The 11,238-nt window shown below is 49.7% G+C and overlaps 1 non-coding gene across 1 annotated transcript; it reads left to right on the plus strand.

Annotated features, from left to right (window-relative positions):
- The first annotated feature begins 1,528 nt into the window (after nt 1-1,528).
- TRNAG-UCC (transfer RNA glycine (anticodon UCC)) lies at nt 1,529-1,601 on the plus strand. The gene has a single exon. It is a non-coding gene; the product is annotated as a tRNA-Gly (tRNA).
- The last annotated feature ends 9,637 nt before the right edge of the window (nt 1,602-11,238 follow it).

Raw genomic sequence — 11,238 nt, forward strand, 5'->3', positions numbered from 1 at the left:
CTCACCAGGCCACTCCTAGAAGCCTTCCCCAGTCTTAAGGATGGGGGGGGGCAGGGCGGTTCCTTCCAGGCTCCGTGGGGGGGGCTCCCAAGGCTCCAGCCAGAGCCCGGGGCGCCTCTTCTCCGTGCCCTCCAAGGAGGACGAAGCTGCGCCTATTGTGCGGATCCTTCCCTCCCCACGGCTTCCTAGACTGGGAAGTTCTCCCCTAGACACCCCGGGATTCTTCCCCAGATTAAAGAGATCCCCCGGTTTTCTCCTTAAGGGCTGTGTCCTAAAAGTGGCAACACGAGGGGCTTCCCTGGCGGTCCCGCGGTTGGGACTCCGCGCTTCCACTGCTGGGGGCCCAGACTTGACCTCTGGTTAGGCAGCTAAGATTCCACATGCCGCGTGCACTGAGGGCCCGTGACACTGTCCCAGCCCCTCCGGGCATCCTCCTGCCACAGGCTCTGTTGAGGACCCCCTTGCACAGGAACTTCAAGCCCCTCCCCTCCAAGCACCGGGGGGTCCCGACCTTTAGGTCTGCTCACTGAGTGCAGGGGAGGGGTTTGGGGGGAACTTTAACATCGTGTGTCCGGGCCTTAGGGGCCACGGGAAGCCAGATTAGAGAAGTTAGGGTCTTGCCCAGGGTCCTGTGGCAGCACTGGGACCTGTCTTCTGACCCCCAGCCACGCTCCTTCCATAAGTCAGCCCTCTGCCGAGACACCTGCTCCCAGGGAAAGACAGTAGCTGGCAGGGTGTGGGCTTTACTGCAATGCATTTCTTGAGGAGAGAGGAGGTCTTTAGGTCAGTTGAAGCTGGTAGCCCATTCCTTCCGCAGCTCTGGCTGAGAGGCGTGTGTGGGGGGACCCTGCGATCCGGATGAGGCTGGAAAATCTCCACCACAGCAGCAGATCAGCCTTTCCCAGGGGGTGTAAAGGGCAGGCCATCTCCTTTGATTCACCCTGAATCCTTCTGCTGGGTAAAAGCAAATGAGCTCACCTTGTCTTTCTGGTTATTAGCTGGGACTGTCTACTGACAAGTTAGAGGGAAAAACAGTCCTTGGCCATACGTAAGAGAGCAGTAGATGGCAAACTCTGCAGACATCTGCCTGGCCCCCTCATCCACCCTGAAGTCACGGCCATGCCTGGGGCAAAGTGGATGGACTTTATTTTCATCTCTGCTGTTTAGTCTGAACGTGGTCAGAGTGTGGCCAGAGTTAGGCCAGCCAGGGGCCCAGGGAGCACAGGTAACCTCTCAAAGTGAGTTTTCTGCCGGACAAGTATGTGAGGACTCACTGAAACTGTACTCTGGAATACCCGCCCCCTCCCCGGACACATTTCCTGCTGCAGCCAGGGGGAGGAGTCCACACTGGCTACTTAACACGATCCAAGTCAGCAAGTACTTACTAAGCCACTTTGCACAACCACCTTGATACTGAAGGATAAAGCAGTAACTTAAAATACCTTTCTGTGCTCAAGGGACTTAATTGCTTCTTAGGGGAGGAAAAAGCTTGCACAGCTGAAACAGTTAGAAACACCATCGAGGAACTTCCCTGGTGGTCCAGTGGTTAAGGCTCTGCACTTCCAATGCAGCGGGCTCGGGTTCGATCCCTGGCTGGGGAACTCAGATCCCACGTGCCGCACGTTGCGGCAAAAAAAAAAAACCTGAAACACCGTCAAGTCATGCACAGTGGGGGCACCTGGGGGGACCAGCACTTGGTGGATGCAACCCTACAGTCTGTATGATGGGATGTATCACAGAATGTCTTTCCTAGGGTCCTTCCAAAGGAAAGACCTCAGGCTGCATAGCAAACCTTGTCGGAATCTTATGTTTTCTCTGCATCTCACCCAACAGAAGCATGACTAGTCCTGCTGTGGTTTCTCATTTTATTAACTATTTCCTTGGCAATTTGCTAATTTCCTTGGATCTCAATTTCATCATCCATGAAAAATGTAATTTGCCATCCATCCTCAAGGAGGATGGGTGAGCATCATAAAATCATCAAACAGAAGGGAATTTTTTTTTAACACTTGTGGGTTTTTAGTATGGTGGAAGTCCAGTGGAGAAGGGGTAATTTAAATTGCTGGACAGTCTAGTATAGCTGCCATATGTGGTGTTATGCCCATTTTGCAGGGAGGAGATGGAGGCTGGGTACTTCTGTTCCTTTGCCCCCAAATCATGCATCCAGCAAGTGGCAGAGCCAGGATTTGAATCTAGACCTGTGTGGTGCAAAGCACAGATTCTCTGTGCTTACCCTTGTTCCTGTAACAGCTCTCGGTAGGAATGTCTTTGCGACAGATGTCTGCCTCCTGTCCTAGTGCCTCGTAGCGGAGAATTTACCATTGTGCACAGGGACAGTTTGACCACTCAGCAGGATAAAGCGTCATATTTCTGATGAAAAGCCAAGCACCATTGCTCTGTCAGCCACTCGAGAGGTGGAATTCAACCACCAGCCCACTAGAACACCCCGCCAGGCCCGGAGCACTGAGAGGACCAATGATGCAGACCAGTGACAACTTGCTGAGACAAGCAACCGAGTGCCAGGGCCACACAAGGCAAATGAGCAGGTTACAAAGCTATGCCTTGGTGCTGGGAAGGGGAGAGACAGCAGCTGGAGAAACTTCAGGCTGTTCTCCATTTCACATATTAAATGCAGCAAAATTGGGCTTCCCTGGTGGCGCAGTGGTTAAGAACCCACCTGCCAATGCAGGGGACACGGGTTTGAGCCCTGGTACGGGAAGATCCCACATGCCACGGAGCAACTAAGCCCATGTGCCACAACTACTGAGCCTGTGCTCTAGAGCCCACGAGCCACAACTACTGAAGCCCACATGCCTAGAGCCCGTGCTCCGCAACAAGAGAAGCCACCGCAATGAGAAGCCCGCGCACCGCAACCAAGAGTAGCCCCCGCTCGCTGCAACTAGAGAAAGCCTGTGCACAGCAACGAAGATCCAATGCAGCCAAAAATTAAAAAATAAATAAATTTATTTTTTAAATGTAGCAAAATTAAATAAGGAAGTGGTTCTCAATACTGGTAGGTAAATATTAAACAGAAAGACAAAGATAAAAATTTAAAAGCCAGGGCTTCCCTGGTGGTGCAGTCGTTGAGGGTCCGCCTGCCGATGCAGGGGACGCGGGTTCGTGCCCTGGTCCAGGAGGATCCCACATGCCGCAGAGCGGCTGGGCCCGTGAACCATGGCCGCTGAGCCTGCGCGTCCGGAGCCTGTGCTCCGCAACGAGATAGGCCACAACAGTGAGAGGCCCGCGTACCGCAAAAAAAACAAAACAAAAAAAAACTTTGGAAATTATCCAAATTAAATAAATTATGGTTGATCCACACGATGCAAGAACTGAAGCCACTGACGACCACATTATAAAAAATATCTAACAGCATGGGGAAATGGTTATAATGTGTTCTTAAGTGGAAAAAATAAAACAGGCTATAAAAGAAAGTATGTACGACATACTACTGATTCTGTTAAAGTCCTGTTAGTATGTGTGTGTTTATGGGTGTGTAGAGGCATTTATTGCTTTAGACTACAGTATCCATCCCACATTCTTCTTGATAACAATTCTCCAACTTTCATCTGGTGTCCATACTTTTCCTACACAGCCTATGTGCTCAGACAGAGTTGCTCCAGGGGTCACTCAGCTCCTGGGGTGAGTCTTGTCTGACCTGAGCAAATCCCCACTTCCACAACTGGATCAGGGATGGGCACAGAATTCAGGACCATGAGACAGACATCGGAACCACTACAGGCCATTTCTGCTCTCACAAGAGAACTAGGCTGAGGCCAAAGCCAGGGCAAAGAGGAGGCACCAAAAAAAAAAAAAAAAAAAAAAAATTTAAAAGCCAAAATCAAAACCACAAAAATATGATCAACAAAATGAAAATCATAGCCAATAGGGGGAAAAGAAAGATGTTTTTAAGATCTTCAGAATTGCCTTCTCTGGCCATGTCTCATAGTGACCTCGGGAAGGGGAGGGGTGGCTGCGGGGGCCAGGTGGCTTCCTGGCCCCCCGCCCCGTCGGTGCAGCTTCCCAGGAGGCAGGTCCCTATAAGCTGTGGAGTGGTTGTCGCCCCTCTAGAGGGCCAAGCACCCGGGAATGGACTTCGGCAAGAGCTAGTAAAATCTGAGCAATGGACAGGCACCCGGCAGCTGGGAAGGGGGGTGGAGGTGGGGGGGATTCAGGCCAAGGTAATTGTGGAATGCTGCTGAATGCGAGGTGACATGTGAGGCGAGGCTTTAGTGTTTGTCTGGGGGGCATTAAAATACCGTGAATCATTGACAAGAAACCAAACAGTGCTGGATCTATGTAACAATTTGAACACATATTGCCCCAAGTAAAATCCAATTAGAAGCCTTTCCCCAATTAGATTATGCAAACTCAGATTACACGGAGCACAAACAGTGATGATCCCTGTACGCCCCGAAGGCAGCCCGCACCTACACCTCACACAAACTGCAGATACTCTGGAGCAGGCCTGTCTCAACACCCAGGTTGTGTCAACACTCTCCCTCTAGATAATAAATATGAGACACCGCACACACTGCTTTTAATTGCATCGATAAACTGGGATTAACCCCCAAGGCAGGCTTCACTATTGCAATTAAATGTCCTCAAATAAATTGTTTCCTCAATAAGCAAATGGAAGGGACTGTGTTTGCCCTGAATAATAACAGGTATAATATTTTACTGGCTAAAGTTAAGTATTAAGTGAAATCGCGTGCGGCCCTGATTTACTCGCTGAGATCGGAAAGTCATTTTTCATGCGTCCTGTGCTGCATCAGTACTGTATAAACAACTAATAACGCACTAAATCAACCCAGCACGACCTTGCATTTCACCTAAAGCCACCAGGCCTCAAAAACCTTGGCACCGAGTGTTCTTGAGATGAAGAGAACAGCCTCCTAGAAGGAGGCTGAGGGACTGCTTTGGGGGTTTTGTTTTTAGCTTCTAGGATTCAGAAGTTGAGTACTCTGTGAAAACCCACTGAGTCATTCAACAACCCTGTGGCGCTTTGTGGACGTGTGTTCTCTTTGGCTTTCCTGGTTGTAGCAGAAGGAGCTGCAAGGGGGGGCCGAGGTGCCAGGCATTGTGCCCTTCTCCCCTTCACGGGTCACTTGCACAGGAAATTGTTAAGACCACGATTTCCCTTTGGTCACAGGAACACTCACCTCAGTTTTGGTGTTTTGTTTTGTTTCTTTAAAATTTTTTTGAAGATGTTGGGGGTATGAGTTTATTAATTAATTTATTTATTTTTGCTGTGTTGGGTCTTAGTTTCTGTGCGAGGGCTTTCTCTAGTTGTGGCAAGCGGGGGCCATTCTTCATCGCGGTGCGCAGGCCTCTCACTATCGCGGCCTCTCTTGTTGCGGAGCACAGGCTCCAGACGCGCAGGCTCAGTAGTTGTGGCTCACGGGCCTAGTTGCTCTGCGGCATGTGGGATCTTCCCAGACCGGGGCTCGAACCCGTGTCCCCTGCATTAGCAGGCGGATTCTCAACCACTGCGCCACCAGGGAAGCCCCAGTTTTGGTGTTTTGATGGGGGAGGGACAGGCATATTTCAGTCTGTGTGTTGCCCTTTATTTCTAAGGCAATAGGGAAGGGAGAGGGTAGTTCGTGTCCTGGAAGATTGCGGGTGAAAATCATATTAGTTCTGAAATAACGAGCATGTATTCGTCTAGAATAAAACTGGATCACGTAACGTTCTTATTCTGTCTTAAGGCAGGCCAGCATTTTCCAGATGGTGAGTGGTGATTTGTTAGAACTGGGACTCCTAAAATGTACTGTTAGTTGTCCATTGAATTTGGTCTTTTTGAGTGTATCTCTTCTTTCCCTCTGATTCCCTGACCAAATATCTAGTAGTGAGAATTTGTAATCCAAGCCTTTTGGTGTTCATTATAAATCTACTTTAATAGATTCATCTGCATATAACCTTTCTCTGATTTATTTAGTCTGTTTAAGAACAACTTTGCAACATGAAAGACCTCTCTCATTTTTCTCTATAAACCTTATGCTTGCACACCAAACTGTATGTTAAAATAATGCGTTGCTTTTTGAAAAATCAGTTGAGTACATATTGAACTTCTAGTCTACCTGACAGAGAGAACACACATGCAGTGCTGAGCTGGGGTAATTCCAGTTCCAACCAGAGATTCTCAGGACTTCAGTTAAGGCAGAGCCTCGTGGGGAGAAAATGCAGGACTTCTGTGAAGCTTCTTGCACGTTGAAATCATCCAAAAGACACCATCCTCCCCATGACTACCTCCTTCGATGCCTGGAGACCTGGGGATTCTAGGCTGGGACTTACTGATTTAGTTAAAGTGCAATTTAGGATACACTTTATTAATAGTCTCATCATCAACATCACCATCACCCTAATCTTTTCAGTCTTCACCACATCATTCTAAATGATTACCGAGCCACACTTACTTTTGGTTAGTGAATCTTTCCCACTTATATTACCACAAGGGGAAAATGCTTGCTTGGCTCCTACACAGACAAAAAACTATGCATAGGAGTCATTGCATGCCTTAAATATATCAGAATGACCTTCCTTTGAACGGATACCCTATAACTTAAGAGGTGAAGAGAGTTTGGTTTTCCCAATCTGTTAAAAAAAATTTTTTAGATGATAAAGGATAACAGATGAAGAAGATAAAATATTTAACATGTAGGACCTCATTCAGAGCATGAATATATCTGTAGATAATTGTAAGCTCCTAGGAATACTTGATGGCAAATATATTGGTAATACAATTTTTCTTTTGAAAGGGATTGTAATCATTGCAAATTTGGTTAAATAATTAAATTAATAAGAACTATTTGATTCAAACACGGGCCTTTTGATGATATACAGGGCTAATAATAACTGTCTTGCCAGCTAAAGAGGTTTTAAAAGACCGTTTGGGCCTCTGCAGTTAGAGCACCGTCGACCCTTTATTAATGCATCAGCGACCTTTCTATTAAAATGCAGTTAAACGCAGTCTCTGAAAATATTACAGAAAAACAAACATAAAATAGTTCACAACAATATCCTTATTTTACTACTATCAATAAGAAATTACTTTTAGAATTATAAAAATTTCCATAAAATACGGCTTTTTAAATTTCAGGAATCCATTGCAAAATAGAGATAAAAATACCAAATCCGCGTTAAAGCCCCTCAGAACAGGACCTCACAAGCCAGTGACATGTAAGAAGCAGTTGAGAACGTCTCAGAACGCATAGAGCTGTATTTTGCAGGTACCGGGTGCATTTGGGAGCGGGTGCGTGGGGCGCGGCCAGGTTACTGGAAGAAGCTGGACTTTGGAGCCAGGCCGTTCTGGTCATTGCGCTTTGTTACGTGACCCGGGGTGAGCTGCTTAGGCCTCCTCAGCCTCTGTTTCCTTATCTTATCTGTAAAATGGGATAATAACATCTGCCGATCCTAATAAGGGTGTTGGGGACATGATGGAAGTACACGCATGGAGCATCTGGCATACAGTAGGTGCCTAATACGCCTTGGTCCTCGGTCTCTCTGTGGGATATTTGATATTGACTCATTGTGACAATGGTGGCAGTGGCAGTCGTGTGGGACTGCGTGCCTGTTGTGGACTGAATGTTCGTGTCCCCAGAATTCATTTTTTGAGGCCCTGACCGCCGACCCCCCGCCCCGATGCGATGGTATATGGGGGTGGGCCTTGGGCAGCTGACGGGGTTTAGGTGGGGTCACGGAGGGCCTCATGAAGGCATTGGTGTCCTCCCAGGAGGAGGTCAGAGCCCGCTCCCCACCAGTGGGGACACAGGGACGGAGCCCTCACCAGGGACAGCCGGGATCGGCCAATGTCTTGCTTTGTTCGGTTTTTAAATTTTTTTTTTTTTTTGGCTGCACCCTGTGGCACGTGGGATCCTAGTTCCCCGACCAGGGATCGAACCCAGGCCCTTGGCAGTGAAAGTACAGAATCCTAACCACTGGACTGCCAGGGAATTCCCTTGGCCAATGTTTTGATCTTGACCTGCAGCCTCCAGAACTGTGAGAGAAGAGATGTCTGTTGTTTGAGACACCTCATCTGTGCTGTTTTGTTACAACAGCCTGAGCTGACTGAGAAAATGCCTGAAAACTAAGGCTGAAAACCAGAAGCTGAACAGATGGTGATGACACTCCAGCAGCCTGTGGACTAAGTGCATCAGCTCGTGGAGCCTCGTGTTGCTGTGACGTAGATTCTATTGTTGCCCATTTGACAGGTCAACAGACTGAGGCTCAGAGAGGTGTGGCAGCTGGTAAGTTGATTCACGGTCCGAGTTAGCCTGACGGTCTTGCCTGTGCGTCTGGCCTGATTTGTGGTTCCCTCCAGAGCCTCCAGGTGGTGGGTCAGTGGAGGCTCTAGAGGTACAGATGCCCTGGAGAGAGGTTTGGGGAGTCTGGCTCTCGGGATCCCTGGCCTCACCATCCTTGGCCCTGGCCACTCTGGAGGTGACGGGAGGTGGTCCCAGGTCCCCCTTCTGATCAGTCCCTCTGGGTCTTTTCTAGTGAGTGAGTGGCTTGTGCCACCAGCGAGCTAGACCCTGGGGCCAGCCTTGGACCTTCAGAAAGCCTACCTGCTGGTCACTGCTTCTCACCCTTTCCAAGCTCAGGCCTTTCCCAGGCTCAGAAAGTCTCAGAACACAGGGCAGGCCACGGCCTTTCCTCTGAGTGAAGTGCCCAGGCCACAGAGCTGGTGAGGGCCAAGCCAGGACGAGAATGCACTCGTATCTGACTCAAGCTTGTAAGCACCAGTCTTCTGTCTCCTGGGCAGGGAGACTGGGCGTCTGAGCCCTGCCCCAAGGACGGCCGACATCTAGTGACGCCTCGCTCTGTGCCGAGCTCTATTTGAAGCGGTAACGTGATGACAGCTCATCTCATGGGTTGCTCACAACATAAGGAGTTATTATCATTATCACTCCTATATTTCAGAATTGCAAACTGAACAAAGGAACTTGCCCATAGCAGCATTTGAAGTGGCAAAGCTGGGGTTCAAACCCAGGCTGTCTCTTATTATACTGTGACGAGTGTCTCTGGGTCTGATCCCAGGTCGGGATGGGCCTGTATCTGGAATCCAAGGCAGAACTCCATCCAGCAGGCTGAGTACCAGTGATGTGGGTTACAGGTGAGGCCATGGCCCTCGGGGCCCACAGGGGTCCAGGTGGGTGCTAGGCTTGGGGCGGCAAAGCCAGCTCCAGATCGCAGTGACCAGGGTGGGGTTTCAAATGTCCTCTCGATGGTGTCACACTGGACTCAAGGCCTGACCAGGACCAAATCTTCAGTGAAACAGGCTCACGATACGTTAACCAAGAACAGGCACCTCCAGGGTTCTGAGCGCCCCTCTCTGCTCGTCTGGGGCCTCTCTCGCCCGAGGCAATCCAGTTTCCTCCGTGCGGCTGTGGAGTGCAGTGCCCTGGCAGAGAGAAGTGGGTCTTGCAGAGCTGTGGCCACAGAGAGGGAGAGCTGGGCAGGGGGTGGGGTGAAGGAAGGCTCGTGGAAGGCTCTGGAGTCAAGAACCGGGACCACAGCCGAGGAGGGGACGCCGGGGCCAGTCGTGTGGAGCATCGGGCTGTCCCCACAGCCTCCTGCCACCTGCGTCTGGGCAGGAGCTGGGCCGTGGTGGTTCTGAAGCAGCCGGGAGCAAGGGGGGCCTTTTCTGGGCTCTGCTGAGACGTCCAGAGCCCAGCATTGTGCCTTGGCCTTGACTATGTGTTTGCGCTGGGAGAACCCTTCTCTCCCAAGGTGACAAACCTTTATATATTTTGAAATAGCCAGAGAGGAACTGTCCCGGTGTTGGTGTGTCAGTGAGGACAGCAGTGATATTCCAGGGGCCCTGTAAATCTGTGCACACGTCAGGGGTGTCCAGGGCCATTTCCATCTTTAGAGGACTTTCTGAACATTAAATGCAATTTATTAAAAAATGTTTTGTAAAAAATTAATTTCCCAAGAGGTTTCTGTATATTACTCTAATTGCTTTTCCTTGACTAATTTTTTAAGTAGCAGTTTTATGAAAAAAAAATCCAAGTATTTCTAGATGAGAAGTGTCTCGGTGGGAATAGGCTCTCGGAGAAGTTTGTAATCTTGATATCTGGGTTTATATATTACCCTCTATTGACACTACCTTTTGATTAATATTGTGTATAACATTCCTTAATGCATCAGCAGAATTAATTATGCAGAAACATTCAGGCGCACCGACATTATATTGATGAAATGACGTTTTATTGACAAAATGACAGTTTAATACTGAGCTTTCCTGAAGCTGTATATCTAATCGATTGCTTCCATTCTGTGAGCAAACCCGTCAGAATAAGAACGAGGTAAATCTGTCTGTCTTCCCCGAGTGCACTCAGCAGGTCCGTGTGGGGCATTTGGGGTGTGCACAGGACATCTCTGCACAACACTCTGGCTCTGGTGAGCCTTTTGCACGAATACCGTAGCTTGTTCACGCCTGCTGTATTTATCTGGATGATATAATATTGCGTTTCTTTTAACAAAAATCTGCATTTACACCTTCTACTGGCTCAAGCCTGTCTTCCCCCGTTTTAGGGGTGGACTGGTGCCCCCCCCAATGCATATGTTGGAGTCCTAACCTCTTGCGCCTCAGAGTGTGACCTTATTTAGCGACGTGGGACTTTACTGATGACCACGTGAAGATGAGGTCGTCAGGGTGGGTCCTAATCCAATAGCACTGGTGTCCGTATAGAAAGGGGACATGTGGACCCTGCCGTGAGCTCAGGGAGGACGTTGAGGGAGGATTGGAGTTGTGGCCCCAAGTCAAGGAACTCCGGGAGAGGCACCCAGAGCAGCCCCTCCGTAGCACCGTCCAGGGGAGCCTGGCCTGATCCAGACTCTGGCCTCCAGACTGGGAGACAATACACGATGTTGTCTCCGCCATGCCCTTTCTGCTGGTTTGCTCTGGCAGCCCTAGACGACCACCACATCAGCTTCCAAAAGTGAGACGCGTTCTCTGTTCTCTGAACGCGCAGGGACCCCAGAGCCTAGGCTTGTGCTGACAGTGTGGTCCTCCTGGGACCTGGGTGGCTCCAGCTTGCGTGGGCTTAGGTGGTGGTTCAGTACGGGTGGTGGGGAAGCAACACGGCCCCCGAGGCTCGGGCATCCATCCCGGCCACGTCTCGGATCAGAGGTGGGGGAGACGGAAGCTGATGGAGGCTGGACCACGGCGTGGCCTCGGGCTTCTCGGGGTGTCTCCAGCCGTGCCTCAAAGGAAGCGTCTTTGTGCCTCTCTGGCAC

Source organism: Lipotes vexillifer, unplaced genomic scaffold, assembly GCF_000442215.2.
Source record: "Lipotes vexillifer unplaced genomic scaffold, Lipotes_vexillifer_v1.1 scaffold2094, whole genome shotgun sequence".
Taxonomy (NCBI): Eukaryota; Metazoa; Chordata; class Mammalia; order Artiodactyla; family Lipotidae; genus Lipotes; species Lipotes vexillifer.